Source organism: Aedes aegypti, chromosome 2 (assembly GCF_002204515.2).
Source record: "Aedes aegypti strain LVP_AGWG chromosome 2, AaegL5.0 Primary Assembly, whole genome shotgun sequence".
NCBI lineage: Eukaryota > Metazoa > Arthropoda > Insecta > Diptera > Culicidae > Aedes > Aedes aegypti.
In genome coordinates, this window is record NC_035108.1 from 315,210,279 (window position 1) to 315,219,910 (window position 9,632).

At 34.0% G+C, this 9,632-nt stretch overlaps 1 long non-coding RNA gene across 1 annotated transcript; it reads right to left on the minus strand.

Annotated features, from left to right (window-relative positions):
• Window positions 1–3,032: 3,032 nt before the first annotated feature.
• On the minus strand, window positions 3,033–3,748 carry LOC110676729. The gene is made up of 2 exons (XR_002500664.1): window positions 3,239–3,748; window positions 3,033–3,177 (listed from the first exon to the last, which is right to left on the minus strand). It is a non-coding gene; the product is annotated as an uncharacterized LOC110676729 (long non-coding RNA).
• Window positions 3,749–9,632: the final 5,884 nt, after the last annotated feature.

A 9,632-nucleotide genomic window follows, 5' to 3' on the forward strand; every position in this document is an offset into this window, starting at 1 on the left:
AAAAAAATCGCAATATGCAAGATAAAAATTTAACTTTCAAAAATCACATTGAGGGCTTTCAAGCCAAATGCAACAAACATTTATAATGTCTGTATCCACTTATTAACAGAAAATAGAAACTGTGTTCAATTATCCACATTCCACAACGACAAAAAAGTTTTCTCGATTGCAATTTCACTCAGATTAAAATGAAATAAAGTTGATTTAAGCCAATAGTGTAATAGCAACTAGAAAAGTACAGTAAATCATGCTCAGTGCAACCAACTTAAACATTGATACCACGCCTTCCAACAACACACCCCTCCGTATGAATCAATGGCACTGAGATGGATTCTCCAGAGTTGGTAATTTTCCACATTCAATTAGAAGGTAAACTAAGGCAGCAAGCGCTCAATCTGTGTATGTATCAAGCAAGCACCGGCTTCTTCTTCGCTTTTTGCCCCATTTTGTATCAACATGTCGTCTTGAGAGCCATGAAAAGCAAACTACACATCCAATTTTCACGGCATCGTCTCTGGTTATTGAATTTTCCTGCTGTGAGCATGATGAACTTAATAATGTTTACTCGTTTTGGTGTGCCGTTTGCGTGGGAAACACTGTGACGAGTCAATTAGCTCTCTAAATTTGCTTGACTTCCTTTGTTAGGGAGTCATCGTTTCATCGAGATTCGTACAAGAAGTGAGATAATCTACGAGATCAACAGAAGTTAGTTTATGTAAATTGACAGAATAGGACTTTTTAAGAAAAGATGCAATTAAATTTCAATCCGAAAAGTGTATCATACCTAAGGGTATGCGATATGGATTTTTTCCATGTCGATACGAAACGAAACGATACGCGGAATATCTTGCGCTGATAATGACGAAACGAAACGAAATTTAAAAATGTTTCGTGTAACCCGATACGAAATCAAATATCTCACGGAATTTTTCGAAACGAAACGAAATTTTTGAATTTATTTCGCGGAATACACGTTAAAGTTTTTTTTTTCTTATCGAAAGCTGGAAATTTGACAATAGGCCTATTATGCGTTGCAAAAAAAAAAATGATTCCTGGAAAATCGAACGACTTCGAATGGTAAATTTTCCAGGCTTCTGATCAAAGTCACCTCTGTGCGTCGTTAGGTGCAATAGCTTGTTTGGAATGATTTGACGTCTCCCCTTGTGCTCAATATCACTGATGTTTTTATATCTTCTTATTTGATTCATAGTTCTTTTGCTACAAAAACGTACTATTCTGGATGAAAATAATTACAAACTTCATGTCGGTCCAACTACAGCAGGCCTGCCCAACCTTTTTGAACCGCGAGCCACATTGCAGGAATAATTTTGTGCCGGGGGCCACATTTTTAAACGTACAAATATTCCCATGAAGTTTGACGAAAGTCAGTAAATGAAGTTCATAAAATCTGACGAAAATCAGTGAATCGAGTAAATTTTATTTGAAGAAATGGATAAGAAGATAATTGCTGCTAAGCATTCTGCTGGACATTGTGAGAGTCCCTTTCAAAATTATATAATGTACTAGTCCAGAATATTTTGAAAAATTTACTTCAGAAATTGTGAATCCTGTAAGAATAAAATCAAACATTTTTTTTAGAATCGTACTCGAAATTCTGTCAGAATCCGACCTAATGTTATTAGCATAATCTAGAATGTGCTAGAATCCTGTTCAAGCTTTTGCGAAAATTTTAGTCAGTATGTCCAAGATTTTACAACTTTCGTGCCTACACGCAAAAAAAATGTGCGGTAAAAACTACTATTTTAGGGGGTTAACTTAAGCGCTCGCACCGGCAATTTTCAGCAGACCAGAAATGCGCTTGATTTTACCATGTATGTACACTGAGAACAGCGTTGCGGTTGAAAATACTATATCAGAGGGTTAAATTAAATACACAACGCCACTTGATTTGTGCAGACTAAATTCGCATTTATTTAGAATATTTTGTGCATTCAATTTTACCATGGCACCATTTGTATAGTAAAAATTACTATATCATGGTTAAAAACGCAGCAGACTAGAATCGAACCGAGGATCTGGCGATTGTCAAGCGCGAACGCTAGCCGCTCGGCTATCGATGCGGTTGGATTGAGAGTGAACAAAACGCAAATAAAAAGCGTTCATGATAGCTCAATCGTGGTTGGAATAGTAAATTTAAAAACACGTTCATGGTTCTCATTACTGCAACGCTTGTTTCAGTGTAGTCGAAATCAGATTGTTGTAAATTATTTCTGTCAAATGTACCAGTAATGTGGTGGGATGTACCGTAAACATAGTAAATTGGTCTGAAATTGTATGGTAGTTTCAAGAATGGGCGTAGTCAGCTATAATAGTAATTTTTGCCACAGAATTTTTTCCCGTGTAGGATTCCTTAGGAATCTCAATAATCATTTTGAAATGCCATTTAGAAATATTGAAAAATGCTTATTTTTTCGAAACAAACCTGCTCATAATTTTATTATATATTCGTTTAGTTTTCTGTCATATGTTACATAACGTAATGTTGTAATCTTGTCCCGGATTTTACAAAATTATGAATTGAATTCGTTGAAAATTTTGGCTATGGAATCCTGGTAAAAATTCTGTGAGAATCCAGTCAATGTTATTCGCTAAAATCGTGCACGGGAAAAAAATCTGGGGTAAAAACTACTATTATAGTTGACTACGCCCATTCTTGAAACTACCATGCAATTTCAGGCCAATTTACTATGTTTACGATACATCCCACCACATTACTGGTACATTTGACAGAAATAATTTACAATCTGATTTCGACTACATACACGCTAAGAAAATAAGATACTAGATTGCTTAAATATCATTCTAAAACCATATTCGGTCTATTCACTCATTGCGCTGCATGTTAATGTATTAAGCTTTGGCTAGTATAAACGTATTTTATATCTGAGAATGATTTTTTGAAAATTATGCATTTAAGGCATAAAATTCTAAAATCCTATATGATGAATAAAAATAAGCCATTTTCTTTAGTAACAGTAAACAAAGGCAGGAAAAAAGGAAAAAATGGGAAAAGCGCATGTATTTCTTTGTATTTGAATCATATCTTGGTGTATCTTCCAATCTTTTTAACTTTGGTCACAATCAATTTCCCACACTTGTCGCAGCTGTTGCCGACTTGCTCGCGAAGGTCGGAATGGAGCTCTCCCATAAAATAATCTGGAAAATGTTTAACAGAATGATCACAAAATGTCGATACGGATACGGTAATAAAACTTACCATCATATTCGTAATTATCGGTTTCTCATTTTACTCTCAAATGCTGAGCTTTTAATGGCTTTCTGTGGCAACTTTCCAAATGTCTCTGATGATAGCTGAACACGACACAATGGCGAAACTGGATGCAGACTGGTAGTGCTGGTAATAAACGGCTAGGCATCTACTTCAAGCATTTTGCCCACGTATCCGTTTTCCTTTCCGAGATTCATTCGAGAAACAGCATGAAAAAGCACTCGTATTGAAAAATAACTAAAACGCGTATTATTTGTAAGAATGCTGGAAAACGCGATGTTGTGTTGATACCGTACCGAACAAATGAAATTATATATTGAACAAGTCCCAAGATTAGCAAAATTCACTTCATAAGCACAACAAAAAATAAATCGTGGATAAGCATGGTAAAGTATTAAATTTAATCATTCAGTGAATAATTTCCAATCTTCTCAATGATTAAAAGAGCTTTATATTGAAAAAATAATATATCGTACACTAACTAGTATTTTCGTTTTTCTCCGTGCAGGCTTTTTACAATTTCCAGATTATTTTATGGGAGAGCTCCATTCCGACCTTCGCGAGCAAGTCGGCAACAGCTGCGACAAGTGTGGGAAATTGATTGTGACCAAAGTTAAAAAGATTGGAAGATACACCAAGATATGATTCAAATACAAAGAAATACATGCGCTTTTCCCATTTTTCCTTTTTTCCTGCCTTTGTTTACTGTTACTAAAGAAAATGGCTTATTTTTATTCATCATATAGGATTTTAGAATTTTATGCCTTAAATGCATAATTTTCAAAAAATCATTCTCAGATATAAAATACGTTTATACTAGCCAAAGCTTAATACATTAACATGCAGCGCAATGAGTGAATAGACCGAATATGGTTTTAGAATGATATTTAAGCAATCTAGTATCTTATTTTCTTAGCGTGTGCCTTTCTCATAATCCTGTCAAAGATGAATGTCGGAAAAAGTCATGGTAGAAACATTGTTGAAACATCCATAATTTGAAATTGAGAATTTGAATGAATTAAGTATCTAGGTTTACAACAAAGATGGTTAGATGGAAAAAGATAACCGACTCTGGTCTTTTCCAGGCGACATGAACAGCTCTGGTGAGTCAAAAGCCAACTAAAACGTAACGTTCTCCTAGTCCAGATGTCGAAATGTTCGTTTATGACATTTACACTTAAAAAAAGATACACAGCTCACACGGGGTTGTTCGATATTCCCAATTATCTCTGAATGCCATAAAAAGTAAGAAAAAAAAGAAACCAGCACAGGAGTGATTTTTTAGCATTACACAAATTTTGTGTTGGTTTAGAAGAGCCAGATTTTGTGTGGGTCGCACTCATTTCTGTGTATCTTTCTTTTAAGCGTGTTTGTTTTGATTTCATCCTCTTGCTCATCGTTTTTCAATTGCACAATGATTTGCATTAAGCCGAAAATAAAGTTTACGCGCTTTTCACTCAACAGATGGCATTAGTGTTACTTGAATAGTGTGTCGTCAGCAAAATGTATGGAAAAATAAAGAGTCGGTCATCTTATTCCCTTTAACCATCTTTGTTAACAACCAAACAATTCAAATAATTACTTTGCTAAAATTTCAGATTTAAAATAAATTGAAAATTAAATAGGCTTAGTATGTTCTAGAATGGTAGAATATTCAACGGGCCAAATATGAGAAGAGTCTTCGAACCCTCCGCGGGCCGCAGAAAATGAAGTCGCGGGCCGGATGCGGCCCGCGGGCCGTACGTTGGGCAGCCCTGAACTACAGCGTCCCGATGAACAATACAATTGGTAGAAGACTAGCTGCGAAAGTTGGCAATTGGGCACGGTTGTATAACTGCTATTAAAGATCTCTGCCTATAGCAATACCGTTTTGCTTCGAATTGCCGGACGCTTCGAAAGCCGGACACTATGACTGTTTTTACATTTTTAATAATATAAATTCAAATTTTTCTATGTTCATTATGTACAAAACTGTTCTTCAACTTTAATTGTATGTTATAGTTGTTAATATATCGCAGTAGGCTGCAATATATTAAAAATGGAAATAAAAAACAAAATGCGTATCGATACTCCACACATTTCAGTCCTTGCTAGATTGCATCTTACAATTGCCGTTGAAGGAAGATTCGATATAAATTGAATTGAAAACAGTGTTATTGTGCAAAATCGCGTTTTGAGTGAAGAGCTAACTATTGTGCCTTATTGCTGTGAAGTGGAAATGAACAAAAATGCTCGGATTAATAGTTTCATGTGAAAAATTCTCAGTGTCCGGATTAAGCAGCATATTATTTGACTGCTTCGAAAGCCGGACGCACACGAATATTTGAAGAAAACTAAGTTTAATTCAGTTCATTGGGAGCTGTTGTGTCTAGTTAACCAACGAACATTAATTTTTGAACATTACAAAGAAGAAATTGTGTTACTTTTGTATCTGATGCATTAAATCAAGAGTGTGACCATGAATCAAACTATAGGTGGAGTAATGCATTGTGAATACAGGCGCTAGCATAAGGAGAGTGAAGTAATTTTTGCCAAAACTTTGTGTACCTTTCTGGCAGCTTCTGCGTTTTTCCGACTCGAGACTTTTGTGATTACATATAATAAACTGTTCAAAATTATGGAACATAGAGTTGGTGTATTGAATTTTATACAAAATATACAAAAATTTAGTCAAAAAGAGGTGTCCGGGATTCGAAGCAAAAGTGTCCGGATTTCGAAGCAACCAATTATTAGTGTCCGGATTTCGAATCAAGACACATCTCATGTTTTAGCATATTTATACGTTTTTTGTGCAACAAATCACTATTTTTATTACATCATGCAATAGAATAAACATTTAACTTCATGATAAACCACAGAAAATAAAGGAAATATAAATTATGAATTATAAAAATGGTGCATGAAGTTAACCCGGTGCTTAAGTGTCCGGATTTCGAGTCAAAACGGTACAATGCCTTCAGATTTAAATTTTGAATCACCGTTAAGAAAGGAAGCTTTCAATGTTGTGTTTAAATTAATAACTCGAAATCCCATAAATTACTAGTCTCTATGTGCCGTCTCGGATCCTTTTTTACGGAACCATTTTGGTTCCCAGCTGAATAGGATTGGAAAACTTTTCTCCAAAAACATGATCAGTCTTAGGCGTGACATGAAGATGTGTAGTGGAGGAATGACGATGTTTTAATGAAACTGGATTCAACGCACACTGCGTGACTTTTGTTCTGTGCGGAGATAGCTCGTTGCGCGTTATTTCCGCGAGCCTGTCCAAATTTTTAAATATACCCGCAATAATAACGTCTTTTTAAATCCTCTACCATATGGAAACCTTAGCGTTGCTCAGCGGAATCCTTACATGTTTTGGTAAAACTCTTTTCTGTTTGTTTGAAATCTTCTTAATAACTTTATAAGGTTTCATTTCAACATAGCTGACACTCACACAATGTCAATGAGTGGGTTTAATTTAAATGTAGCAACTAAGAAGTGGGTCGAAAAGCAGTTACAGTGGATCCACAATTAAGAATCGTCCGCAATTTATGAATCAGATGACTTTAAATGACAAAATAACAACAAAAATCAACACAAAACATCACGTAAACAATTTTACTCAAAATAAATTAAGGTACCCCGGGGCAAGTGGGACATAAAAAAACGATAGTTCAAACAAATTGTTCAATAACATTTTGAAAATCCATATTTCTCAAATCCAACAACACCATCACTTTTTGGCAACACATTTGCTGGTGTGTGCATGAATTTGGTCAAATAAGTTCGAAATTGTGAAAACTTTTGAAGAAAGTTTTAGAATGAGCCATTGGACGCAGTTACCTCGCCAAACGGGGCAAGTGGGACACATCCAGTTTCATGCGTCAATCCACATCAGTAAGACAACCATTACAATAATAGGATTGTTAAATCATAGATATATAATTTTGAGTAAATTTTTGATGTACATAAGGGATCAATCATAAAATACGTAACGCTTTAGGAAGAAAACGTGTGTTTAATAGTATGTCCCGTCACACTTAATATTAACTGAAAAATCCTAAATAAAAGTGTTAAAAGGAATAAAACTCGTTCAAAATATATCATTTATAAGTTATTAATTAAAAGTAGCGCATAAACTTTCAATAATTTACGAAATTGTAATATGTTCTGTTATTATTTATATACATGGCAGAAAACCACTTAATGGGGAGGAATTGTTTTCCGTTACTACTAAATTTGGTAGAAATAACTAATAAAGTTCAATTAAAACAAAAAAGTAATCGTTCTCATGATGCATTTCAAATTTCATCCCAGTCTTTGTTCAATTTCGAATTCGTATTTCAAAAATTTAAAAATAAATAAAACATATATATGTAGAAGAATTACACATTTCTTCTCCCTCTTACGCAATTACGTAAGTTGAGATTGATCTTTTTTGATAAAAATCATTTGTTTGAATGTTTTAATGCTACTCTATGAGAAAATGTTTGAAACATGTAGGAAAAGTTTTGATTATGGTGCTAGTTTTGATAGGTCCCACTTATCCCAGGTATGAACATATTTTAGGGTAAGTTAGACCATCAAACATTTCATATGAAATGAAAACAAAATACCGGTTTATCGTTAGCAGCTTGTAAAAATACTTAAAATTGTAGCTTACTGATGGATATTCGATTTATAACACATTTATTTTTTGCGAGCCAATGCAAAACGTAAAACGTGTCACAATTTATCAAGCAAGTTGAAAATGGCGCTGAATTGACAACTGTTACATGAAAGACATGGTAATAAAAATAAGATTTTTTTTTTGTACTTAATACATACCTTGTCATTGTATCTTCAACTTTCTAGACGAATACCCCCATGAAAAACTTTTCCTAAGTGAGCTATGACGGAACGTCCCACTTACCCCGGATTCTCACTTGCCCCGCGGTACCTTATAAGCGAAAATGTTTCCGTGATGTTTTGTGCTATTTTTTACTGTTATTTTGTCCTTTAAAGGCATCTGATTCATAAATTGTGGGTGATTTTTAATTATGGATTCACTGTACTAACATTTAAAACAATCTCAAAAATATTGAGAGGAGTCCAAAATTAATTTGATTTTTAGAAACGCCTTACACATTTTTTAATCATGTGGATATGCTAATATATACCATAAAACACGGAATAATGATATTAATTTTTTTTTGCTGTACTTTATGCTTTGTGGCTTGAATGAATGTGATTGGGGACACAAGTCGATAAGTGATCATGAAAACACTAAACTGAGAAGCAGACTCTTTCCCAGTTGGAACACAACGCAAGAAAAAAGAAGAAAATTAAGTATAACAGAGGAATCACTGGAATATTTGCTTTAGTATTTGCTGGAGTGTTGAATTAAATTAAATTTTAAAAAATCCATCAACACATACCTAAGAAATCAATCAAGAAAAATTCAAAAGAACTGCAAAAGTAATAAACTCCAAGAGATATTGCGACAGCAACTTAACCAGGATTGCCTGTTGGGGTAATTTAGAAGTTCCTAATAAATTTTCTGGAAAAGCCTTGCATAAACTGTGAATTAATTCTTGGAGGGATCAAATCTGGATGAATGCAAACTTTTAGAGTAAAAATTGTAGAAAATACTGAAAGTATTTCTATTATTTAGTAGAGCAAATACTGGAGAAATGAACCTATTCCAAAATCTGTGAAGGAATTTCTGGACGATTTCTGGAAGAAATAAAGATTGTTGATATTATCTCATTTTCAGATTCTTTGTTTAAAACTGACTACAAATTTTTTTTCACTGAATTTTGAGCCTCGTGAGTATTTTAAAAAATATTTTAAAAATTCGAAAAAAAAAGTTTTGAACCTGGACTGCATAGCATAGAGGAAACGCAAATAAGATTGACAAGTTCACCCATGTTCGTTCAGACAATCCGTCTTTCAATGAGCTAAATTTAATGTTTGGCTTATTTTTTTTTCTCGAGATCTAGATGTGCGAAAATTGAAAAATAAAAATTGTTGCGCTTTTCTATTGTGAAATACCCTAGATACCCCACCAAACTTAAATCTAGATCCGGAACCAATTTTGATGGTGCTTGCAATGCATGAATCAAATTAATAACTGATTTGTGATTTTTACTAAAACAAATCATCAAAATCGATCGAAAGATGGCAAAACTGGAGGGTTTTGAAACTTGATGTCGGTATTGAAAAGGTTAAGACCTTTGCCTTGCGTCATTTGGTTTCCAATACTTGTAATGATATATTATCAATATTCGTATTTTTTTTAATAGGGGGTCGTGAGGAAATTATGTAACGTTATAAGAGGAGAGAGTAGTTGGTGGTGTGGTACAGCGTGAATAAACCTAGATTTATTTTTCTATATAAAATAATGTATGTATCTTCCTTG